The sequence below is a fragment of the Mirounga angustirostris genome, unplaced genomic scaffold, assembly GCF_029215605.1.
Source record: "Mirounga angustirostris isolate CCGP_5_RB_7025 unplaced genomic scaffold, mMirAng1.0.hap1 SCAF_5, whole genome shotgun sequence".
Classification (NCBI taxonomy): Eukaryota; Metazoa; Chordata; class Mammalia; order Carnivora; family Phocidae; genus Mirounga; species Mirounga angustirostris.
This window is the reverse complement of record NW_026991713.1, coordinates 153,327,832-153,354,991: the sequence shown is the minus strand read 5'-3', so window position 1 is coordinate 153,354,991 and position 27,160 is coordinate 153,327,832. Positions and strand designations below refer to the sequence as shown.

General features: G+C 42.7%; 1 long non-coding RNA gene across 3 annotated transcripts in view; it reads left to right on the top strand.

Annotated features, from left to right (window-relative positions):
• The window catches only part of LOC123844496 (uncharacterized), a 392,425-nt gene that overhangs the window by 305,168 nt on the left and 60,097 nt on the right, over positions 1-27,160 (top strand). For all 3 annotated transcript variants that reach the window (XR_006790792.2, XR_010411862.1, XR_010411861.1), the window contains one exon: positions 1,683-1,773. This is a non-coding gene — a long non-coding RNA (uncharacterized LOC123844496). The remainder of the gene's footprint in view (positions 1-1,682; positions 1,774-27,160) is intronic.

Sequence of the window (27,160 nt, the reverse complement as noted above, 5' to 3'; positions counted from 1 at the left end):
TTCGAGGTGATCATGTTGACATGGCTCCTGAAAAAAAAAAGCAACACTTTAATTAACTGAAAAGTGTGTTTACTGATTCTTCTACTCCATCAACACATTGCATTGATCCCCCGCTATATGTACTCCTCTGTCCTAGATCCTGGGGATGCAGGAGAGAACTCAGTAGGCGAAATCACCACCCTTACGAGACATGAGTTCTGGCAGTGGAGACAGATGAAAAAAAAATGTGAGCAAAAAAATATGCAGTATGGCAGGTGTTGATGAGAGGTACAGAGACAAAGGAGGAAGGGAAGATCAAGGTGTGCTTATAAAGAATCATCAGGAAGATGTCTCCAGTACAGTAACATTGTACACAGACATGATGGAAGTGACAGAGCAATCTTGAGGCTATTTGAGGGACAATCATCTGGCAAGTGCAAAAGCCCTGGGGTAGGAATGAATTTGGCATGACTGAGAAACCGTGAGGGCCACAGAGGCTGGAACAGAGCTTATTCTGCCAGTTCTGGAAGTGTGAGGTAGAGGTTGAGTTAGGGGGTCAAGTAGACTTGAGATCTCTAATGGCCAATTTTAAGGTATTGGCATTGCTGTGGTAGAACCCCTCTTGGTCAGCTCAAAGTGTTGACAATGACAGACATAATAAGGAACACCAGAAAAGGAAGCTGTGACTCCCTGGGTCCACACACTGCAGAGAAGAGAAGGGCCTTGAGAGATAAAATGTGTGTGACAGGGAGAGTAACAGGGGGTAGGAACTTACAGGCAGATGTAATCAAGAGGAACATAAACCCTGATGATTCCACAAAAATCTTGGGAGGATGTTAGACTCCAAGGACTTGGGATGGCAGCTTAGGTCAAATATATTTAAAACTCAAAGGAAATGGTGACTCTAGCTTACGTATGTCTGGGACAAACTTTAAGACACCAAATATTTAGAGAATCATACCATTTTAATTTGGTTTATTCTTAGTGGATGTGCCTTGTGGTTGAGACCTGATTTTCAAACTGGTTTTTTAAATCTACACTTAATGATAGATTAGTGAGTGAAAAGCAAAAGTTGTCTTTGAATAGCCTTTTTCAAATAGTACATTTCCTTGGCATATGTAGGTGTTATTTGGGATAGAAGAAAGCTTGATATATGGAAATCCTCCTTATGCCACAGAGATGCAGAATCGAGGGATGTTGGTTCTGTTGCCCCGGCATGCAAATAACCATTTCTAGCAATTTTTTAGTGTGCACATTTCTCGACTGCAGAGGAGGATGGTGTCCAAAAATTAGGTAGGATTCCGTTTGCATGCCAATTGTTCATACTGCCAGAAAGCCAAGCCATCTGGATGTCCTCCTAATACACTCTCACCTTCACCGAGAGTAAATCTCTGTCATCATGCATAAGTGTTATAACATAATCTCTGTGTTCCAGTCTTGGCTGGTCACTGACTATCTTGGGAAGGTTACCGTAAGTCTCCCAAGTCTCAGTTTCCCCTCCTGGAAAGAGAGAATAATTATTAAAATGAGGATAAAGATGGTCGGACTGGGGATCAAAAGGGGGAACCCTTAGCAGAAAATCTGGCCAATGGCAAACTCTTAAAAAAAGTTAGTAATACATAAACAAAAATACGTAGACCAGCAGCAGAGAGCTTACCTGTATTTTGTTTTATTTCTTTTCCTTTTTTTTTTTTTTCCTCTAGAGAAAAATGGCAGGGACTCACTTTGCAAGAAATTACACTATGTTCAATGACTTCCCATCAAGAGTAAGCAATGTTCCGTATCCTGCCATTGGTAAGTATCAAATGGGCCCATGTCAGACAAGGCATGGCTTTTAATCTCCCTTTATTTGCCATGTCACCTGTCAGTGACCTTGACTGTTGCCGGCTGCCTCATGCTCTGCAGTTTACTGATAAGTGTGTTTACGGCTTTTGAAGTCATGTCTGCCGAAAACCACATCTGGTTCACCGCCGCCTCAACAGACACAGTGAAATATAAAGGCTAATTCTGCAGTGTACACAATCCGTGTCTGTTTTCCCAGAGGATTCCAGATGGAGTGAACTCGGCAGAGGCAGCTCATTGATGGCTGGCGATTCTGGGGGAGGAAGGAGCATGGGGTGTGACCTGAAGCCTTTGCTGAACAGATGGGGGTACCATGGTCTCAGACAAGGGAGAGGAGAGGGAGCTCCGCAACACCCCTCCTTCCCCATTTAGTCCACCGGGAGCTTTTGTGCAGACCTAGGTTGAGATTTCTCAAATAGAATAACCTTTCCCACCCTAGCTGTCTCACTCGGTAAACATCATGTGGACGTTGAGGTCGGGAGAAGTCCAGGGCTTGTAGGAGCAGTGGGGGAGGCATCTTATACTTTATTAGGGCAGATGATGGCATCTGTATTTAAAAGTCAGATGAGAATATCATCGATCATTTGTTGAGCTTGTACTGTATGTTAGATGCTAGTCTTGACTGCTTTCCTTGCCTGGACACAAGCCTACGAGGTAGCTGTAGGTGTTAGGATGTCCATTTCACAAATATGGAAGTTGAAATTCAAAGAGGTAAAGCAACTTGCCCGAAGGTGATCAGTCCTTGGGACTTGAGTTGTTTCAAATTTCTGACTGTATATCTCATTTAGGTTGAGTGGATGCTTAGCAGCTTGGTTGCAGGGTCCTAGGCTGTGCACACATTCACGGCTAGATACCACCAATCCATTTTCCAAAGTCATTTTATCAATCCAAGCAGCAGAGTCAAATTTGAAGGTGAGTCTGGCTGATTCCTCAGCTAATGTTTTTTTTTATAAAGATTTTTTTTTAAATTTTTTTATTTATTTGAGAGAGAGAGTGAGAGAGAGAGAGAGCACAAGAGGGGGGAGCGGGAGAGGGAGAAGCAGACTCCCCGCCAAGCAGGGAGCCCGATGTGGGACTCGATCCCGGGACTCCAGGATCATAACCTGAGCCGAAGGCAGTCGCTTAACAAACTGAGCCACCCAGGCGCCCGTCAGCTAATGTTTTTAACCACTGAAAGATACCCCACCAAAGTGGTGGGTACAAATAGCGGGATGCTTTCCAGGAAACCATTGCTCCTGGCAAATAGAGGGTTTTGTTGTGGAGCCTATTTTGTTTTGTCAGCATTGTTATTAACATATAACACACATAGAGCAACATGCACAAACTTCAAGCCAACAACTCCTTGAATTTTTCTAAAGTGGTGACTCCCATGAGACCACCACCTGATCAAGGCATAGACCGTTACTGACGCCCCCCACCCCCACCAGCTCTCCTCCAACTTTGTTCTTGTTCAAGATTATCTTTACTCTGTTGACCCTTTGCATTTCCATATGCATTTTAGAATCCTGTAGTGACCTTCCACAACAAAAAAAACCTGCTGGGATTTTGAATGAGATTGTTTTGAATTTAAGAATTCTGTTAGATTGTTGTTTTTTTCCTCCTTAACTCAAAAGAGTTTGCTAGTAAACTCATTTGGGCCAGGAGTGTGTGCGTGTGTGTGTGCGCGCGCACGTAGGAGGGATGGATTATAACTGCAGATACAATTTCTTGTATCTAAAGGAGCATTCAGCATTCTTGCAGCTAAAGGAGTATTCAGATTTTCTGCTGTTTCTTGTGTCAGTTTTGCTAAGTTGTTTTTAAAGAAGTATTTGCATTTCATTTAAATTTTTCAAATCTCTTGGCTTCAGACTGTTTTACAGGGCATGAAGGGATTAGTTTCTCTGATCGAAATATTCTGTGTCTTGCTTGTGGCAGTACTGACATGGGGGTATATGTTTGTCGAGACTTACTTAACTGTACACTTAAAATGGGTACATTTTATTGTTTCACTTATACTTTTGGAAAAAATTAGAAAGTCCAATAAAATCATATGTTGGTAGTAAAATGGGATATATTGCAGGAGAGGGTATACACTGGCACAACCACTTGGGAAAACGATTCAGAAATATCTTTAAAAGTTGCAAATGTACAGATGCTGTCACTTGGACCTTCTACCTGAAGTATACGCTTTTAGGGAGATTCTCCCACAGATGCTCGCGGAGATAGTACAGCATTTACTGCGGCGATGTTTATAAGAGAAAAAAAGTGAAAAAATGTTATCCTATTCAGAATATAAGTGGTGGTAAATTCTCACGGTAGACTAGTATATCGCTTGTAAACATAGTGATTTAGAGCTACACGTTTCAACCTGGATAAATCTTTCAAACAATGATTTTTTTTTTTTAATTGCAAAAGGAACACCATTGTTGATGCCATTTATCTAAATTTTTAAAAAGATCACTGTTCTCCCTTTTCCACCCCCCATTGTGAGAAACATATGAGTTGGGCACAGAGATTCCAGAATAAAGATGTCCTTGCAGGGAGCTGTGACCACGTCTAACTACATTCAGTGGGATGTGAGCACTAGGATGTGGCAGCTTCCTGGAACCCTCTGTAAGGGTAGCTGATAAACTTTGAGCTCTGCTGCTCCCTTTTGTCTTCCTTGTCTTCCCCTTGGCTTTCTGTATCAGGTTTCTTAGGGCTGGCATAACAAAGTAGCATAAACAGAGTGGCTTTAAACAACAGAAATTTATTCTCTTACTGCTCTGGAGCCAGAAGTCCTATCAGCACGGCCATGCTGTCTTGATGGCTCCAGGAGAGAATCTGTTGCATGCCCTTCTCCTAGCTTCCAGTGTTGCTGGCAATCCTCGGCCTTCCTTGGCCTAGAGACCCATCATTCCAATATCTGCCTCTGTCTTCACGTGACATTCTTGCCTGTGTGTCTAAATCTGTGTCTCTCCTCTTTTTTATGAGGACACTGGTCATATTGGACTCGGATCCACAGTAATTCATCTTTTTTTTTTTTAAAAGATTTTATTTATTCACTTGAGACAGAGATACAGAGAGGGAGAGAGAGAGCATGAGCAGGGAGAGAGGCAGAGGGAGAGGGAGAAGCAGGCTCCCCGCTGAGCCAGGAGCCTGATGCGGGGCTCGATCCCAGGACCCTGGGATCATGACCCGAGCCGAAGGCAGACGCTTAACCATCTGAGCCACCCAGGCGCCCCCACAGTAATTTATCTTGGTTACATTTGCAGAAACCCCATTTCCAACTAAGGTCACATTGACAGATTCTGGGGGTTAGGGCTTCAACATATCTTTTTGGTAGACACAGTTCAATCCACAACCCCTTCTTCTCTTCCTTCTTATATTTCTCCTATATCCCTTCTATCCTTTCTATTGGCTGGAATATGGATGTGATGGCAGGAGCTAGAACAGCCATATTGGACCAAGAAATAAATTTGAGAATGGAATCCATGTATGGAGGAGCTATGAGATAGAAGGAACCTGGGTTCTTGAATCATAAAGAAGCCACATCAGGTCTGGGCTGTCTATCAGGACTTATATATAAGAGAGACATAAATATTTATCTTTAAAGACCTCTCTTCACTTTACTTCAGGGTTTCTTTTGTGACCAAATGTAATCATTTTTTTTTTGTTAATCACCATACATTGCATCATTAGTTTTTGATGTAGTGTTCCATGATTCATTGTTTGCATATAACACCCAGTGCTCCATTCAGTAAGTGCCCTCTTTAATACCCATCACCAGGCTAACCCATCCCCCCACCCCCCTCCCCTGTAGAACCCTCAGTTTATTTCTCAGAGTCCATCGTCTCTCATGGTTCGTCTCCCCCTCCGATTTCCACCCCCTTCATTTTTCCCTTCCTGCTATCTTTTTCTTCTTCTTCTTCTTTTTTTTTTTTTTACATATAATGTATTATTTGTTTCAGAGGTACAGGTCTGTGATTCAACAGTCTTACACAATTTACAGTGCTCACCATAGCACATACTCTCCCCAATGTCTATCACCCAGCCACCCCATCCCTCCCACCCCCCACCACTCCAGCAACCTCAGTTTGTTTCCTGAGATTAAGAATTCCTCATATCAGTGAGGTCATATGATACATGTCTTTCTCTGATTGGCTTACTTCGCTCAGCATAAAACCCTCCAGTTCCATCCATGTCGTTGCAAATGGCAAGATTTCATTCCTTTTGATGGCTGCATAATACTCCATTGTATATATATACCACATTTTCTTTATCCATTCATCTGTGGATGGACATCTTGGCTCTTTCCATGGGGCCAAATGTAGTCTTAATATACACACACATGCATGCACACTCTCATGCACACCCACACACACATGCATGCACACACACATGCACACACCCATGCACACCCCCCCACATGCATGCATGCACTCATGCACACCCCCACACACATGCATGCACGCACTCATGCACACCCACACACACACACAGGAACGCACTCATGCACACCCACACACGCATGCACGCACTCATGCACACCACACAATGCACGCACGCACTCATGCACACCCACACACACGCATGCACACCCCCCACACATGCACGCACTCATGCACACCCCCACACACATGCATGCACGCACGCATGCACACCCACACACATGCATGCACGCACCCATGCACATCCACACACATGCACACACGTACTCAAGCACACCCCCACACATGCATGCACGCCCCCCCACACATGCATGCACGCACGCATGCATGCACGCTCACATACACATGCATGCACGCACTCATGCACACCCCCACACACATGCACGCACGCACTCATGCACACCCACACACATGCATGCATGCACTCATGCACACCCACACACACATGCACACCCACACGCATGCACTCACGCACACCCACACACACTCATGCATGCACACCCACACCCACATGCATGCACACACTCATGCACCCCCCACATGCACGCACGCATGCACACCCACACACACATGCATGCACGCACTCATGCACACCCACACACACGCATGCACACACTCATGCACCCCCCACATGCATGCACGCACGCATGCACACCCACACACACACATGCATGCACTCATGCACACCCCCACACACATGCACCCCCACATGCACGCACGCACTCACGCACACCCACACACACTCATGCATACCCACACACACATGCATGCACACCCCACATGCACGCACGCATGCACACCCACACACACATGCATGCACGCACTCATGCACACCCACACACACGTATGCACACACTCATGCACCCCCCACATGCATGCACGCACGCATGCACACCCACACACACATGCATGCACGCACTCATGCACACCCACACACACGCATGCACGCACTCAACCCCCCCCCCACATGCACACCCACACACATGCATGCACGCACTCATGCACACCCACACACACATGCATGCACACACACATGCATGCACACACACACAGAGCCATAGGTATCACTTTCTGGAACATAAGTGGGAACGTACCAAATACATGGAACACAGGAAGAGAGAATAGAATGGGAAATGACCATCAATGGGAACCTTAACTTCCTCTGTAATATTTTATTTCTTCTATGAACAAAAGATCAAGCAAATATAGCAAATGTTTAAAGAGTTAATGAGCTCTAGGAGGTGCGGACCAGTGTCACAAGTCATGATGCATAAATTCTTGAATTCTGAATTTTTAAAATATATCCTCCCTAAACCCCCCCAAAATTGAGAAGACTCTATCTACACCTTTTACTCAAGTCACACGGATTGACCTGGAATTCCCTGAACCCACTGGCTATTTTCTTACCTGTCTGAACACACTGTTTCTCCTCAGTGGCATGTACTTCTCCCCTTTCTCACCCAGTTCGCTCCTCCATGCCTTCTGGATTTTAGCTCTGAGTCAAATAACGGGTGTTGGAGCATCCGAGAAACCATTTAGAGAACCAACAAGTTAGATTCCTACCTCTCAGATTCCAGAATAAAAGCCCAAGTGGTGATACATTTTTTATAATTATTTGAATGACAGAAGTAGTGCTCGCTCATTGTACAGAATCCAAAGACCAATATTACAGAAGTATCTAAAAGTAAAAAATAAAACCTACCCTTTATCATCTTCCATTGTGTCCTAGAGGTAACTCATTTGAATAAAGATTTATCCGAGGCGCAATTATTGCTAATTAAATATTTTTAAAACCAAACTATAAAGTGTTAGGTTAAAGAACAGGAGAGTCTTTTTAAAAATCTAATGGTAAGGAAGGACTTTCTTAGGCAGAACAAAGGCAGAAACTTTAAATCACCAGACTCATTTTACTGTGACAAAAACAGTTTCCAAACTGCTGTGTGAGTGAAAAGCCGGGAAAATATTTGTAACCCACACGAGGGACCAAAATGACAATATTCTTCGTATATAAAGGGATAGTTCGAATTAATGTAGAAGGAAAAGACGCACAAAGGACACTTTTTAACATGGAAGCGTCACGGAGATACAATAGTAACAAACAGGCCATTTTCAAAGGCCAGAATAAGCGCAGCTTACATATGTAACAATAAATATGTAACAATACTGACAGGAGACCGTGGGAGAAATTGGCGAGACAGTGGGAGAAATTAGCGACTCGTGAAACCCTGATGGAATAGAAAATGAGCAAAACCTTTGGGAGAAAATCTGGCCCCATGTGTCAAAGCCTTAAAAAAATCTGTGATTTTGGCTCCATGATTTCACCACTCGGAATTTCTTCTGAGAAAATAAAGGAGGGTGTGTGCAAAAAAAATTAGCTATAAACATTTACCACGTGTGGTTGTTCGTAGTAGCAAGGAAGATTGTAAACAACGCAAATGTCCACATTTTGAGTCTTCATGAAACAAATTGTGGTACATGCATTTAATTGAATAGTCTGAAGATGATTAAAATGATTTAATTTCTGAGGAAGATGTTCACAATATATTAAGTGAAAAAGAGATGGATTAAAAAAATGTATGGGTTGCATGACCCAGCTTCTCAAAGAAGGTCTATACATACAGACAGACAAAAAACTGGATGGATACACATCCCTTGTGTGTGTGTGTGTGAGAGAGAGAGATTGCATGTTTGAAGGAATTGTTTCAGAGTTGTGGGTTTATAGGTGATTTTCATTTTCTTTTCATTTATCTATATGTTTACAATGAGGAAAAAATTAAAGCAGGACTCAGGTGAAGCATTACATCATTTGAAAAGATTCCCTGTCCCCTGGTCCTCGGAAATGCTCTCCTCATGTGCTTCCAGGGTGTGTTCTTGTGGGGCTGGTTTGGCAGGCTGAGCTGAGACCCCTGTGCATTCTGTCATTCCTCACTAGTCAGTAGCTTCTTTAAGTAAAAGTGACACATCTTCCATTGTCACCGTGATTTCAGTTTGTAGCTTGACAAACGTTTATGGAATGGTGACTTAAGAATATCCTCTCATTCCATTTTCTAAGTCTCGGTTTCATTTGCCAGTTTCCCATGCCTACAAGTTTTAAAAATTGAAAATCACGAATTATCTGAGCTGGAATGATTGATTTCTTCAAGCCCTGATTATGTAGCTAGAGACACTGAAGTTCAGAGAGGTGATGTGACTTCGCCTCTGTCACATTAGCAGGTTAGGGACCTGCCAGGACTAGACCCAGACTCGCTACTGTCCTTTTGGGGTTTGCTTACGTACCCGTGTGCTCACAGCCTGCTGTTTTCTGGAGAAATCTGACACACAGCGAGTTTCCGAAGGGGATGATGTTTCTGGGGAGGGCTGGTCTGGGGCAGTGAGAGAGGAAGAAATCTGGGTGTCAGTGTGAAACAAGATTCACAGCTAGATTTTAGGATGTCCCACCCTGTCTCCAAGCCCTGAAATCCCGTGTGTGTGTGTGTGTGTGTGTGTTTACTCTGTCGGGAAGAAGATGCCAGAAAGCTTCACCACAGGCAGCATGGCAAACTCAGCCTCTCCCACCACCCTCCTCAGAAAGTGGCCCCAAGCCTGTTGCTTTCTTTTCTCTAGTGTGCCTGGATGCTTTCCTTCCCAGCTCTAGAATTTGCTGGGTCATTGCGCCTCTGTTTCCACCTCGCTTCGTCTGAATAGCCACAGTGTCAATGAGTGAATTCAGGCTCCCAGCTGGGGGCCCCAGAGAGTTTATTTCTGAAAATGGACCTGTCTTCACACTTAACTGCAGTCTCTGTGTACACAGCCTCTTAACAAACAGCTGGAGAGTGCGTTGAGTCAACCAAGCAGTTGGCCTGTATGCGGCTTTCTGTATTACACACTTTCTCATTTTAAACCCTCACAACAACTCAGGAAGGACGTAAGAGCTACTATTCCCATTTTGCAGGTGAGAACACTGAATCTCGGAGAGGAGAAGCGACTTGCCTGGGGTTCTAGGACAGCAAGGGCCTGAGACCGGATGGGAGCCAAGTGTTCCAGTTATGAGGAAGTTAAATTTGCTTTCTCCTTTCTGGCAGGAAGTTAAATATGCCCTCCCCTTTCTGACAGATGACATTCACAGGGAACTTCAGGGTGGCTGACTGAAGAAAGTGACTTCAGTGTTTCCGTAACACTTAGGAATAAGTTACTAAAACTGAATTGGCTCTCTGCCTTAGCCCACCAGATCTGATGAGAAATTCACTATCAATCAGTCATTCTTCAGGGTCCTTTGGCCCATCTCGGGGTTATGCAAATGTCCTGGGACCTGTGAGGTATTTAGGAAAGTAAAGCAAGACTTGGTTCTGAGTTTCCTGAGGGCTCATTGTTAATGGTGCTTTTCCAGCTGTGGACACTGGCCCTGGGCCATTTGTTCTGGATGTTTCAGAGATGCCCCTCAGAGCATCACCTCTAGCAACCACAGACAACCACAGATACCCACCTCCATACTCTAGAGTCTTCCTTGCATTCACAGGTAGTCATCCCTAAGGCTTCATTCTCTTGCAGAATCCTCATTGCTAGTCTCCTCGACCTACCACCCCAGTGTGGATCACGTCCTCTCTACTCAAACTCCAGAGCCATTCCCCTCTGTTGCTGAGTTTTGGCAACCAAAGCTCTGGGGCCCAAATGCCCTGCTCACCCTCTTAAGATGCAGATACATTTTTTTTATCGTCCTCTCTCTCTTTTTTTTAAGATTTTATTTATTTGACAGAGAGAGACACAGCGAGAGAGGGAACACAAGCAGGGGGAGTGGGAGAGGGAGAAGAAGGCTTCCTGCCGAGCAGGGAGCCCGATGTGGGACTCGATCCCAGGACTCTGGGATCATGACCTGAGCCGAAGGCAGATGCTTAACGACTGAGCCATCCAGGTGCCCCTATCATCCTCTCTTAATTTTTATTATTTTTGTATGTTTTGAGGCATAGCTGACATACAGTAACATGCACAAATCTAGTATACAGCTCGGTGGGCTTATGCATGCATATATGCCTCGAGTCACCACCATTCAGATGTAGTTATGAACATTTTCTTCATCTCAGAAAAATCCCTTGTGACCTTTTCCAGTTAGTCCCCCCACCCTTGGATGTAGCCACTGTCTGACCTCAATCACTGCAGATGAGCTTTGTCTGTGTTTGCTATTCACACACATTGAATCATACAGTAGATAGTCTTTTGTGTCTGGCTTCTTTTGCTTAACATAATGTTTTCAAAAATCACCCTTGTGATGTTTTCCCATATTTTGTTCTATTTTCCTGACGATTAGTATTACATTGTATGAATATACCTCAATTATCTGTTTTCCTTGCATTGTTTCTGGTTTGGGACTATGATGAATTAAGCTTCTGTGAAGCTTCTTGTAGAAATCTTTTTGTGGACACATGCACTTGTTTCTCTTGAGTGTCATCCTCGGACTGGAACTGTAGGATCATGGGAGTAGGAGTATATTTAATTTTATTAGAAACTGCCAATTTATTTTTCAGAGTGACTGAAGTGTTCTGTGCTCCCACCAGCAATGTGTGGGAGTTCCAGTTGCTCCACATTTTTGCCAATACTTCTATCATTCTTTTTTATTCTATCTCAGCCTACAGGAGCTCAGAACACTCTTCACCGCTCCATGAGTTACCCCAAATTTTAAAGTAAGGATTTTTCATTTCTACTCTGTGTGTCTTCCAACTGTCATCTCTCCTTCCTGGTACTCTATCCCAAACCTTACTTACTTTAGGATGGCTTGGAAAGGAATATAAATCCAGTAGCTATCTCTTGTGAAATTCAAAGTGAACTGTCTAGTTGAAAAGTAAGTACAAGAAGGACTCAATTTGGGGGCAGTCTAGGAGTCTAGGATTTTGGACTCAGATGGTCCTATTTTTTACTGACTGTGTGGCCTGAGACAGATCCTTTAATATCATTGAGCTTTGGATTCATTGACTATAAAATACAGACAGTGAAGATTAAATTCATAAAAGATATAATTAAGAGGGAATTTCACAGGCTAGGTACTTCTTGAATACATTTCACAGTTTAGGTGATATCAGTCAGGATGGGCTGGGTTGTGCTGTGATAACAAGCAGCCCCGAGAGCTCCATGGCTTAGCACAACAGAAATTCACTTTTTATTTGTGCTGTATGTCTAGCACTGGTTCTTGGAGTCCTCTCATCAGTCACTCAGGGACCCGAGCCAGGGGATCTTCTGCCTGGACATCTGGTTCCAAATGATAGCAGTGCATGCTCGCTTGTTCATCACATGTGAACTGAGGAGAGTATTCTATGATAAGCATTGGAGAAACAGAAACAAAAGATACTGTACCTGCTTCCAGGAGATTATAATATAATAATAAGGGCAACAGCAACAATAGTAATAGTAATAGCAACAGTAGCTACAGCAGCCAAATGTTATTAAGCCAGAGACGGTATTAGGAACTTATTTTATGCAACAGGCATTTTCACAATCAGGACACTTGGATGGGTGAAAATGGAACCATATTTTCTCATAACCTAATTTAATTTTACTCTTAAGCATCCACTTCCATCACGTACTGGAGAATTGCATTAGAGGAAATGAAGTCACTTCCAGCTTAAGATTCAGTCTCTTTTGGATACTAGTCAGTTGACCCACGCTTCTCTCACCCTTGCACTCCTTTCTGTCCTTCTCACCAGGCATACCTGAAGTTCCCGGTGTGACGTGAAGCCTTAGTATTGGGATGTGCCAGACTGTGGGGAGAAGTATCATTATCTGTTGTCTCCACTTAGTATAGCCGGCCATATGCACTCCCTTTGCTTCTGCTGATGCTGGCCGTGGTTCTGTAGTCGCCTCTGGTTTATCAGGTCCACGCATCACATCCTGAACCCCCAACCATGAGGACACTTTTGGTCTCCTGATTCTCACAGACCCTTCTGTACCCGTTACAAGAGATTGAGAGCTCCCAAATGCTTTCTGTATACCATACTGCCCAAATCAGGATCTACAAGGTTGCCCTCATTCCTGTCCACCCAGACCGTCCCCTTAGCCTCTGCTACCCTATGGCTTGGATGCAATGTTGGATAAGGAGCTGCTCCATCAATCTTATGGCCTCCTGGGACACAAAGCAGTGGCTCTTCTGGTCTGGGATAAACTCATCTGTGGTTTCTTTCATCATCTTAGACCATATTTAGTTGGTTTACCTACAGTCAGCATGTGTAATCCTAGTGGTTTCAAATGACCTTCAAAAAAAAAAAACTGTCCTTGGGGCGCCTGGGTGGCTCAGTCGTTAAGCGTCTGCCTTCGGCCCAGGTCATGATCCCAGGGTCCTGGGATCGAGCCCCGCATCGGGCTCCCTGCTCTGCAGGAAGCCTGCTTCTCCCTCTCCCACTCCCCCTGCTTGTGTTCCCTCTCTCGCCGTGTCTCTCTCTGTCAAATAAATAAATAAAATCTTTAAAAATAAATAAAATCTTGGGGCGCCTGGGTGGCTCAGTCGTTAAGCGTCTGCCTTCGGCTCAGGTCATGATCCCAGGGTCCTGGGATCGAGCCCCGCATCGGGCTCCCTGCTCTGCAGGAAGCCTGCTTCTCCCTCTCCCACTCCCCCTGCTTGTGTTCCCTCTCTCGCCGTGTCTCTCTCTGTCAAATAAATAAATAAAATCTTAAAAAAAAAAAAAAACTGTCCTCAAAAATAGGTCAATTGGTGTTCCAGATGAAGATGGAGAACAATCAATAGTGCTTTGTAATATGGATAATAATTGTGCAAGTTCAGGACTGAAATAGCAGCAGAGGCCTGAAGCTGGAATCAATACGAATTAGGATTCTATGTCCATTCATCATTAAGGCTAATCAGTTGTTGGCTTTGAACAGAAAACTCATACCTTGATTAGAGCTGTCAGGGGTACAAAGTAAATTAAAATGTGTTTGTGTGCCACTAGTGTGTTTGAATTTTAAAGCACCTGAAATCCTGGTGTGGCCTGAACTGGAAGTTTTCTCATGTATGTTAAGAGGGAGTTGGAATAGATAATCGTTAAGTTCCCCTCTAGCTATGAAGTATTCTCTTTGATAATAGGAAAGTAAACAGAATCTTAATTCATTCCTTTATGACTTCATTTTTTTCTGTATCAGGGTGGAATAGCAGCCAGTGTTTGGTATTTAAGAAAAACATACATCTATAATTCATCTATATGCAGTCATATATGTTATGAATGTGAGTCCAAAAGAAACCTCCCTTAATAAGCAAATGAGAATTTATGAGCTTGTTCTCACCCACCTCACTACCATTATTTATTTTATATGAATGGCCTTTGTACCCAGTAGACTGCTCCAGGTCTATTAAATTTTTTTTTTTAATGGCATCTTTTGGATTTGGGGCAAGCCATTGGGCTCTCAGCTCATTTGCAATTTCTCCATTGTTTATGAATGACCTGATTTATGTCAAGGGGATGTAGTGGCTCATTTTGAGCCTAATTTTGGCTCCCAATTGGATTCAAAGCATCTGAGCATGTCTTATGGGCCATCCCATCAAGCATCTATTTGAATGAGTTGATTTCCATGGTGGGGATAGAGTTGTAAGGGGCAATCGAGATGATGGTTAACAAATAAGGTCCCCCAGGAGAACAGCATAGTCATGAAGACTGCCACTTTGGGGGCAGACATTCTTGGTCCCACTTCTTATCTCTATGATTTGGGGCCAGTTACTTAACTTTTGGGGCTTTGTACATCTAAAAAATGAGGACAGTTCCTACCAGCCTCCTATAGTCGTTTAGGGGGTCCACTATGGTCCAACATGCAAAGGGGATCAGCATACTGCCCGCACAGAGTAAGTGTTCAGTAAACCTTATCTGCTGTTGTAATGTCTGCCCCTTACCTGGCCCTGTGAACTTGTTTCTGACCTTCCCTCATGGAGGACTGTAGGAAGAGGGCAAAATAACTGTTTTCACAAGGGACCACATGAAACGTTAAGGTGGGTCCAGAGGTCCTGGATTTTACATTTGAAGTCCAGAGCCAGGGAAATATGAATTATCATTGGTCATGACCTCATTTTTCCCTCGGGCTGATGAGCCTTAGGGAAACTCAGGGTGCATTTATATTTGCTTTTCCTTATCTGTGCTCTTCCTTTTGTGTTTTTCATATTCACACAGCCACAGGATGGCTAGAACGTTACCCTCAAGGAAAACTATTTCTCTGCTCACAGAACACTCCTGATACCATGTGTGTGGGCATTTTCCCCACACCAAATTCTCTAACTCTCCAGACACCAACTCTTTCTTTATTTTTTTTAAATAGGTGATACCTTTGTTTATTTATTTTTCAAAGTAAGCTCTGTAGCCAACGTGGGGCTTGAACTCACAACCCTGAGATCAAAAGTCGCATGCTCTACTGACTGAGCCAGCCAGGCGCCTTTCTACAATTCATTTCTGATGCTAACAACTCAGAGTCAGAGCAGATCCCAAGGTTAAGGGCTCAGTCCCACAGACTGCCCACCCTCCCCCCAACTCAGAGGCCAGTTACTAGTCCCAGGGTGTCATCTGTACTTCTGACCAGTTGGCTAGAAATCAGAGGTTTCTGTAACCCCCTCCTACATACAGTGGCTCACAGAGCTCAGGGGAACACTTTACTTATGCATACTGGTTTATTCAAAAGGATATTCAAAAGGATACAGATGGACAGTCAGATGAAGGGTGAGGTCTGAAAAAGTCCTGAGCATAGGAGCTTCTGTCCCCATGGAGCAGATATACACTCCTGCCCAAGCACATGGATGTTTTCACCAACCTGGAACCTCTCCAAACCCCATTGTTCAGGCATTTTTATGGAGGTTTTATCACATAGGCATGATCGATCATTTACTCCATCTCCCTGGATGGATGGGGGATGGGGTTGAAAGGTCCAGGCTTGGTCCTTCTGGTGACCAACCCCCATCCAGGAGCCCATCGAGAGTTATCTCATTAGAACAAAAGACACTCCTGTGACCCAGGACATTCTGAGGGATTCAGGAACTCCTTGTCACGAGCTGGAGGCAGAGACCAAATATATATTTCTCATTATGTCACACAGCCCTGCACACTTTTCGGTAAGAATAATAGCTAACATTTGTGAGCATTCACTGTTATGTCAGACACATGCCATGTGCTTTGACATGAATATCTCACTGAATCCTCAAGTCATGTTTTGAGACAGGTTATCATTTTATAGATGAAGATCTGGAGGTTTCGGGGAGGTGAGGTCATTACCCAAGGTCACCCAGCCAATAAATGAGATATCTGGACTCAAATCTTGCCTGCCCAGAGCACCCAAACATAACCACCTCATTATCGACATAGTCCCACAGCCCTCAGAGGCCCTCAAAGCCCCTCACCGACTGGCTCCGTTTCTTCAATGAATTGAATCCCTACATGGTTGATGTCGCAATTTCAACTCCAAATGTTGTCTCTCCATAGACTGGGGCTGCTTAGATCATTCACACAAATACATCCCACCAGAAAGTGTCAGAGAAACTGCCCTGCAGCTCAGTCCCTTCCCTTCCTTGACTCCACGTGAGCAGGGATTTGCAGATGAAGTTCCCATGCACCTGCTGGCACCCCTCATTTTTAATCAAGACATCCTCTTCTGCTACCCAGCTTTGACACCTTGCTTATGCAGCCCTGTCTGGTATCCAGACAACAGCCCTTTTCTGTTAGCCAATGACCCTTCACTGAAGGTTCCGGTCTCCTCACATCCACAGACACCGTTCCTGGGGAAGGATGTCCTTTTCCCAGAGTCCAGATGGCAATGCATTGCTGCCATGATGCTGTGTGTTCACCTATGCTGGGTGGATTTTCCTCTCCCGCTGGAAGAAGGGATCTCATTCCGCAGATGCACTAATGATGTGTAATCATCATCACTGCAAGCCTTCTACACATCTGGGCTAATGGCTCCAGCTTCCACGATGATTCTCCTATTTTACCCAGTTCTGTACTTGAATGGTTCTGTGCTGCCCCTGGTAGCAGTAACAGCGGCTTCTAGGTAAATTTAAATATCCTGGTTGATACACCTGACTTATAACGTGTGATGATAATAGCAGTCACCATACAAGTTTCAATCAAATCTTTACTCACAGGAGGGAGATACTCTTGGTTTGAATATATAATTCGGTTTTGTTAAAACTTGAAGTCATCTTAAAACAGCCCTGCCTGACAGAAATACTAACATCAGGAATTCATGAGCAATTGGACCCCAAGGTCAAGAAAAGGGAATGTGTAGTCCAAGCCAGGCTTGCTTGTCACAGCAGAGTGGGGCTTCGGGGAATTATGAAGCAGGCGCCGGGAAAAGCAGAGGAGATAATGTTCTTTCTATGCAAGTGATTTTTCTCAATGCAAAATGCTCTTTGGAGTCCACACAGGGGTCCCATTTCATATGTGGGAGATATGCATCTAAATCCTCAGGCTCAGGTATGAAGGAATTATCCCTCCTTATTTTCCTTATTTCAGCGCAACTTCCCCCTAAGCCCTCAAATTGCTAGGTTGGGAAACACACACATACACACACAAACACACACACACACAACTTTTCAGTCAATTTTGAGCTTCCTTGCCCCTTGAGTATATCTAATATTTGTTGAGTTGAGTACTTATAGGGGACCCACTGCTGAGATTCAAATGGTCTGTGGATCTTTGCTTCTGTTTCAAGCTTTGTGGCCCAAGACCTCTGGTAGGGCAGAGGGCCTCTGGGCCTGGGGCCCAGCTTCTAGAGGCGTTTCTTGTAGTTTGTCCTTCTGCGTTCAAATATGCTTGGGTGCTGCTCCTACAGAGAGCCAGTGTTCCCACTCTTCAAGGGATGCTCATTCTCCATCTTCACCCCCCTTCCTGTCTCTGGAGGGAACGCCTCACTCTCTCTGCCAATTTCTCCCTCCCCTGAATCTGGTGAATGCAACCCATTTTAAACTTGAACAGAATATGAATAGATTCAGGACCTGAAAAGCCTGCTCGGCAAAAATCCCTGAAATCTCTTTGGGGTGGAACACCAGACATACAGCAAAGAAATCACAGATTAATAATTCAAAAAAACTATTGCCACAGGTAGAAGAAGACAAAACCAAACCATTAAATTTCTCCCTACACTTTCTCTTGCTGCAGTGAGTATATTACAGGGCTCAGAATCTATGATAATTGGAACGAGGATCACAGAGCTGCATTCCATTTTTTAATTGGATCATTAGCACTTCTTCAACTCTCTTATCTCATGGGTATCCACCCTGCCTTTTATAGTTGGGGTGGTTCTCTCCCCCCACAACCCCTTAGATCTTAATTTTGCAAATAAGGACTGAGAAGTGGCATTAAGATCAGCCTCATTATCACGGTTTAGTTCGGCACTGTATTCCTCTCTCCATCTTTATTACTAGAGTCTCTGATTCTTTAAGCTCATTTGCATAATTCCTAACATCCTGGGTTTATGCGGGAGGCCTTTTGATGAAGAAATGAAGATCCTCTCTACATCAAAGGGCTCTTCATTAAGACACAGTGGCACATAGCATCTAGGAATGCAGACTCTGTAGGCCCCCAGACTACCTGGGTTTGAGTTCTGATCAGCCACTTGCTGTGTGACCCTCAGAAAGTTGCTTAACCTCTCTGGGCCTCTGTGTCTCCACTTGCAAAAACAAAGGGTGTGTGGCAGTGACATCTCCCTGATAGTGCATATTTCATGATTTGCCAATGTCATTTAATCCACGGAAAGCACTTACAACAACAGTGTAACCAACTCATGCAGTATAATCATCATCCTGTCTTCTTTGTTAATGTAAACATTTAATTGTTTGCCATTAATATGTTTGCCAAGTGACATGCATTCATAAAAATGCCTGAATCATGAAGGTAAAGCTCAACGAATTTTCAAAAAGTGATACATCTACATAAGCAACCCCCAGATCAACAAAGCATTAGCAGAATTCCAGAAGCATTTTCATGTTTACTTCTCGCCACTAACTGCTTTTCCCCAAATGGGTAACCACTGTCCTGGTTTCTAACAACCATAGGTTCATTATTGCCTGTTTTTGAACTTTATATAAATGGAGTCATGTAAGATACACTATTTATGTCTGATTTATTTTGCTTCATATTTCTGTGCGATTCATTCTCTTAGTGGGTAGAAATAATTCATTTTTCATTGCCCTGTAGTGCTCCATTGTGAGAATATGCCACATCACATTGGAATTTCCAATTTGGGGCTATGAGGTATAGCCATGCTATAGTACATTCTAGTGCATATTTTTTTAATAGAATTTGCATATATATGCGGTCTATAACTTAGCGTGAAACTGCTGAGTCATAGGGTATGGCTCTGTTCAACTTAGCAGACACTGCCAAATTGTTTTCTGAAGTGGCTGTAACAATTACAGGATAGGTAAGTTTCAGTGGCTCCACATCCTTAACCTTGTTTGGTAATCGCCCATCTTTTTCATATCACATTGTATTTTATCCCCCAGATATCTGATATTTTATTTCATTTTTCCAGCTTTTCATTCTGTAATACTTTCAACCTTACAGACATGTTGCAAGACTAGTACAAATTTTGTATACTCTTCAACCATACTCGCCAACTGTTTTTTTTCCCCCAGTTACATTGAGAAGTAATTGACATACAACAGGGTAAAAGTTGAAGGCATTCGGCATGATGGTTTGATTTATGTAGATTGTACCACAATAGGTCCAGCTGGCATCCATCTTCACACACAGATACAACAAAAAGAAAAGAAAAAGGAAAAAAAGATCGCTTTGTGGATGAGAACTCTTAGAATTTATTCTTAATGGCTTTTCCTATAAATCCTACACCAGTATTAGCTATAGTCATCCTGTTGGCCATCACAGCCCTAGTACGTATTATAAACTGGAAGTTTTTGCCTTTTGACCCCTTTCCCCCAACTGTCCCCCTGGCTTCTGCCTTTGCTAACCCTAAGTCTGATCTCTTTTTCTAAGAGTTCGATTTGTTCCTGTTTTTGTTTTAGATTCCACATAGAAGTGAGATCATCCAGTATTTGTCTCACCAACTGTTAATAATTTCCCACATTTGCTTTATTATTTTTTTTAACAATATGAGATCAGTTTCATGATCATGCCCCATTTACCACGCTATGCTTCAGACTATGTTTGCCAAGAGCCATCTCTTCAATAACCACAGCATCGTGATCAAAATCAGAAAAAAATCAACATTCATCAATTTAATCATCTAATCTATAGATAATGTATTAAAAATTTTACAAATGTTCTAGTAACACCCTTTAGAGCATATTTTTTCAGGCTCAGGATTCAGTCCAGGATCGTGCATTGCCTTTGGTTTTCATGTATCACTAGTCTCCTTGAATCTGGAATGCTTCCTCAGTCTTTGTCTTTCAGGATATTGACATGTTTGGGAAAGTATTAGAAGGTCCATAAATTTGGGTTCATTGGATGCCTCCCGATTAGATTCAGGTTTTATATTTTGGCCAGATCATTAACAAGGGATGTTGTGCCCATCTCAGTGATTGTTCAGTAAGTGCATGATGTTGGTTTGCTCCATCATTATTGGGGTTAACTTTGAGTGATGTGTGCAGCTTTCTCCATTATAAAATTACTTCTGCATCTTTGTAATTAATAAATAGTTTTAGGGCATACGCTCGGAGGCTGTGCAAGTCTCCTGTACCTTGTCCAACTCTCACCCACTCCTGTGAGCATCTGTTGATGATTTGTGCCTGGATCAGTTATTATTCCGATGGTTGCAAATGGTAATTTCCTCATTCCGTTATTCCTTCTTTGTTAATTAGTTTGCATTCTATAATAAGTGCTTTCCCTTCCTTCCATTAATTAATTACTCATCACAATGGAGAAATAAGGTCATTAGATTAATGGGAACAACACTGTGACATGTGCTGGAATTATGGACGTGGCAAAGGGAGGCTTCCCCAAGGAGGCAACATTTGAGATTTAACAGGTGACCTAGGAGAGGACCAGGGAGCAGGTGTCGAGGCCGGCCGGGAGTTGAAAGAGAACCCAAGAGCAGTTCAGCATGGCTGGAGTGTAGCAGGGGAGTGGAAGTGGGTCCAGAGTTTGGGAGATACGCCTCGGGCCACCACTAGGATTGATTCATTTATTACATTGCATCTCCCTACCTGGAAAGCCTTTCTCACCATGCTTGCCTGTATTCAAATTCCCACCTGTTTATTTTATCTGTCGCTTTTTAACAAATAATCTCCAAACTTAATGGCTTAAGCCAATGATTTATTATTTTTCATGCCTCTGTGGGTTCAGAATTGGGGCAGGGTTCAGCATGGTGGTTCTTTGGTTCCAGGTGGCATTGGCTGGGGGAGCCCAGCTGCTTTCTTGGCTGACTGGGCTGGGATGGAAGGTTCAGGAAGCTTCCCCCACATGGCTGAGGCCTCGGCAGCTCCTTTACCTGACCTCTCCTCATTCAGCAGTCTAGTCTGAGTGTCTTTATGTCATGGTGGCTCCTTCTAAGACCAACCATGGAAGCTGCCCGGCCTCCTGAGGGCTAGTTCAGAAGTGGCACAGTATCACCTGCTTTCGTTCTATTGATGAGTCACCAGGCCGGCCTAGATTTCACTGGGAGAAGAAATGGATTTTATCTCTTGATGGGTGGAGCAGCACATACAAACAGGGGGTGGGGGGAAGAATTGGTGGTGGCCATCTTTGGAGACTAACATGCCACTTCTTCCAGGAAGTCTTTCCTGATGTCTCCAGACCTCTTCCCTACCAACATATTGCAACTATTGTTTTGGGCCTTAGTGAGGCTCATCTTACACAGTGCTTTATTCTACTTCCAGATTGCTCCAAGTATCAATATTTGAGCTTTCCTAATCTCCAAAGTAGACCCTCATTTCTTGAGGACAGTAATTAATAAATTTGGGTAATAATAATGGCATGCCATTTACTGAGTGCTAATCATGTACCAGGCCTATGCTAGATACTTTGCATTAATTATCTAATTATACCATACATTGAGGAAGATATAACTATCTCTATTCCATTTCTTTTTCTCTGTAATTTATTTATGTTTTTAGTTTTTATTTTAATTCCAGTTAGTTTACATTCAGTGTTATATTAGTTTCGGGTGTGCAATATTGTGATTCAACACTTCCATACAATACCCGGTGCTCATCACAACAAGTGTCCTCCTTAATCCCCATCACCTGTTTCACCCATCCCCTGCCCACTTCCCCTCTGGTGACCATCAGTGTGTTCTCTGTAGTTAAGAGTCTGTTTGTTGGTTTGTCCCTCTCTCTTTTTTTCCCCTTTACTCATTTGCTTTGTTTCTTAAATTCCACATATGAGTAAAATAATATAACATCTGTCTTTCTCTGACTGACTTATTTCACTTAGCATAATCCCCTTGAGCTCCATCTATGTGGTTGCAAATGGAAAGATTTCATTCTTTTTGATGGCTGAGTAATATTCCACTGTATATCTATACCACATCTTTATGCATTCATGTAGCCATGGACACTTGGGCTGCTTTCATATCTTTTTTTTTTTTTTAAGATTTTATTTAATTATTTGAGACAGAGAGAATGAGAGACAGAGAGCATGAGAGGGAGGAGGGTTAGAGGGAGAAGCAGACTCCCTGCCGAGCAGGGAGCCCGATGCGGGACTCGATCCCGGGACTCCAGGATCATGACCTGAGCCGGAGGCAGTCGCTTAACCAACTGAGCCACCCAGGCGCCCCTGCTTTCATATCTTGACTATTGTAAATAATGCTGCTATAAATATAGGGATGCATGTATCCCTTTGAATGAGTGTTCTTGTATTGTTTGGGTAAATACCCAGTAGCGCGATTGCTGGATAGTACAGTAAATCTATTTTTAACTTTTTGAGGACCCTCCATACTGTTTCCCACAGTGGCTGCACCAGTTTGCCTTCCCACCAACAGTGTAAAAGGGTTCCCCTTTCTCCACATCCTCGCCAACACCTGTTGTTTCTTGTGTTGTTGATTTTAGCCATTCTGACAGGTGTGAGGTGATAACTCATTGTGGTTTTGATTTGCATTTCCCTGATGATAAGTGATTTTGAGCATCTTTTCATGTGTCTGTTGGCCATCTGGGTGTCTTCTTTGGAGAAATGTCTATTCATGTCTTCTGCCCATTTTGGTTTTGGGTGTTTAGTTTTATAAGTTCTTTCTATATTTTGGATACTAACCCTTTATCAAATATGTCACTTGCAAATATCTTCTCTCATTCTGTAGGTTGCCTTTTAGTTTTGTTGATTGTTTTCTTCACTGTGCAGGAGATTTTTTTTTTTTTTTAATAAGCAAGCATTGAGAATTCCAGGTTTTATTTATTTATTTATTTATTTAATTTTTTTATTGATTCATTTGAGATGCAGAGATACAGAGAGAGAGAGAGAGAGCATGAGCAGGGGGAGAGGCAGAGGGAGAGGGAGAAGCAGGCTCCGCGCTGAGGCAGGAGCCCGATATGGGGCTCAATACCAGGACCATGGGATCATTACCTGAGCCGAAGGCAGATACTTAACCATCTGAACCACCCAGGCACCCTGTGTAGGAGCTTTTTATTTGATGTAGTCCCAGTAGTTTATTTTTGCTGTTGTTTCCCCTGACTCAGGAGACCTATCTAGAAAAAAAGTTGCTACAGCCAATGTCAAAGAGGTTACTGCCTGTGTTCTCTTCTAGGATTTTTATGGTTTCCTGTCTCACCTTTAGGTCTTCCATCCATTTTGAGCTTATTTTTGTGTATGGTGTAAGAAAGTGGTCCAGTTTTATTGATTTGCATGTAGCTGTCCAGTTTTCCCAATACCATTTTTTTTTTAAGATTTTATTTATTATTTATTTATTTGACAGAGAGAGAGCACAAGTAGGCAGAGCGGCAGGGAGAGGGAGAGGGAGAAGCAGGCTCCCCCGCTAAGCAGGGAGCCTGATGTGGGACTCAGTCCCAGGATGCTGGGATCATGACCTGAGCTGAAGGCAGATCCTTAACTGACTGAGCCACCCAGGTGCCCCGCAATACCATTTGTTGAAGAGACTTTTTCCCCATTGCATATTCTTTCCTGCTTTGTCAGAGATTAATTGACCATATAGTTGTGGGTTCATTTCCTGGTTTTCTATTCTGTTCCATTGATCTATGTGTCTGTTTTTGTGCCAGTACCATACTGTTTTGATTACTACAGCTTTGTAATACAGCTTGAAGTCTGGAATAGTGATGCCTCCAGCCTTTCTTTTCTTTTTCAAGATTGCTTTGGCTGTTTGGGGTCTTTGTGGTTCCATATAAATGTTAGGATTGTTTGTTCTAGTTCTGTGAAAAATGCTCTTGGTATTTTTATAGGGATTACATTAAATCTGTAGATTGCTTTGGGTAGTGTAGACGTTTTATTTGTTCTTCCCGTCCATGAGATGGAATGTCTTTCCATCTCTCTGTGTTGTCTTCAGTTTCTTTAATCAGTGTTTAATAGTTTTCAGAGTTTTCAGAGTTTAATAGTTTCATAGTTTTCAGATCTTTTACCTCTTTGGTTAGGTGTATTCCTAGATATCTTACTATTTTTGGTGCAATTGTAAATGGGATCGTTTTCCTAATTTCTCTTTCTGCTGCTTCACTATTGGTGTACAGAAATGCAACAGATTTTTGTACATTGATTTTGTATCCTGTGACTTTACTGAATTCGTTTATCAGATCTAGTAGTTATTTGGTGGAGTCTTTGGGTTTTCTATATATAGTATCATGTCATCTGCTAGTGAAAGTTTTACTTCTTCATTACCAATTTGGATACCTTTTATTTCTTTTTGTTGTCTGATTGCCGAGGCTAGGACTTCCAGTGCTACGTTGAATAAAAGTGGTGAGAGTGGACATCCTTGTCTTGTTCCTGGCCTTGGGAGAAAAGCTCTTAGTTTTTCAGGGTTTATATCATGGATGTTGTGCTTTGTCACATGCTTTTTTGGTGTCTATTGAAATGATCATATGTTTCTTATCCTTTCTCCTATTGATGTGGTATATCACATTGATTGATTTGCAAATATTGAACCACCTTTGCAAACCAGGAAGAAATCCCACTTAATCATGGTAAGTGATTTTTTTAATGTATTGTTGGATTCAGTTTGCTAGTATTTTGTTGAGGATTTTTGCATCTACATTCATCAGGGATATTGGCCTCTAGTTCCCTTTTTTAGTGGTGTCTTTATCTGCTTCTGGTATCAGGTTAATGTTGGAGTCATATAGTGAATTGGAAGTTTTCCTTCCTCTTCTGTTTTTTGAAATAGTTTGAGAATAGGTATTACCTCTTCTTTAAATGTTTGGTAGAACTTTCCTGTGAAGCCATCTGGTCCTGGACTTTTGTTTGTTGGGAGATATTTTATTACTGATTCAATTTCTTTGCTGGTTATCAGTCTGTTCAAATTTTCTATTTCTTCCTGTTTCAGTGTTGGTAGTTTACTTGTTTCTAGGAATTTATCTCTTTCCTCTATGTTGTCGACTTTGTTGCCATATAGGTTTTCATAATATTCCTTTAAAATTGTATTTCTGTTGTGTATTGCTAAGAACTTCCCTCAGACTGCTTTTGTTGCATCCCAAAGATTTTGAACCACTGTGTTTTCATTTTCATTTGTTTCCATGTATTTTTTTAATTTCTCCTTTGATTCCCTGGTTGACCCATTTATTGCTTAGTAGTATGTTATTTAACCTCCATGTATTTGTGGTCTTTCCAGATTTTTTCTTGTGGTTGACTTCTAGTTTTATAGCATTGTGAGTACCTCTATTTCTTAAGAGATGAAGAAAACCAAGGCCCAGAAAGGAAATATCAATTATGTAGCAAATTTGGGGCAGAGTCAGCATTGACTCCCAATATTTTGTGATGCTAGAATTGTGTTGCAATCTCCCTACTTCCAAAATAGTCATTTATGGAGCACATACTATGTGCTCACCCATTCTTAGTACAGGGATCCAGAAATGCATATATCCTTGCTTTTAGTCTCATGGAGGAGGATACCAGAACAAGTAATAATAGCACAATGTTGAAAGACACAACATGTTAAATGCTAGAGTAGAGATCTGAGACCCCAGATGATGAGCCATCAGCTCTGCCAGAGAAAGTGGGGGGGGGGGGCGGTATTTGACAGTATCAGAGGCATTTGAACTGCAATTTGAAGGATAATTAGCAGATTCACTAGGAAATCAACACTGTTGAGCATCCATTAGAACTTATCACATGGCTTATCCCGTTGAATCCTAAAAACATCTCTGAAAAGGTTATTTTCAGATTCCCATTCTTACAGAAGGGGAACTGAAGTTCAGAGAGATCAAGTCACCTACCCAAGGGCACATTGAATAGTTTGGACTTTATCTTATAGGTACTAGGGAACCAACAGACATTTTCATAAACCAGAGTGTAGCCCAAGCTGATGGAGACGTTAAGTGCAGTGCCATATAGAAGTGGTAGAGTGGGGAGAGACTGACAGTGGAGAGACCAGATTTAGGTAGCTGTTCCTAGAACCAGGTGTGAATTGAGGAGGCCCTTGATGAATCCAATGGCAACAAGGTGGAGAGGAGAGGCTAATTTAGTAGCATTTGTGAGGTCCAATTCAGAGGACTGAAGGACGGGTAGGACCCAGAAAGGAAGGAGGAAGAAGAGTCAAGAACAATTCAGAGCTTCTAATTTGGAAGATTGTGTGGTTGGTATTTTCATCCATGGAGATTTGGAGGCAATGCATGTAGCCTGGCAGTTAAATATACTCAGGGATTGTATCCTGGTTCTGTCCCTTACTTCCTTCGTGACTTGATCTCTCTGAATCTCACTTTTCCATCCTGAAAATGGGGATAATAGTATTATCTACCACATCAGCTGCATTTAATGAACTAACACAGGAACATTGCTTAGCACAGAGGTTGGCTCATGGAAGCATTTTAGTGAATATCAGCTCTTATTCATTCAGCGAATATTTATTGAATATTTATTGAACCTCTTCTAGGTTCAGAGGATTCATACTATGAGTGAGAT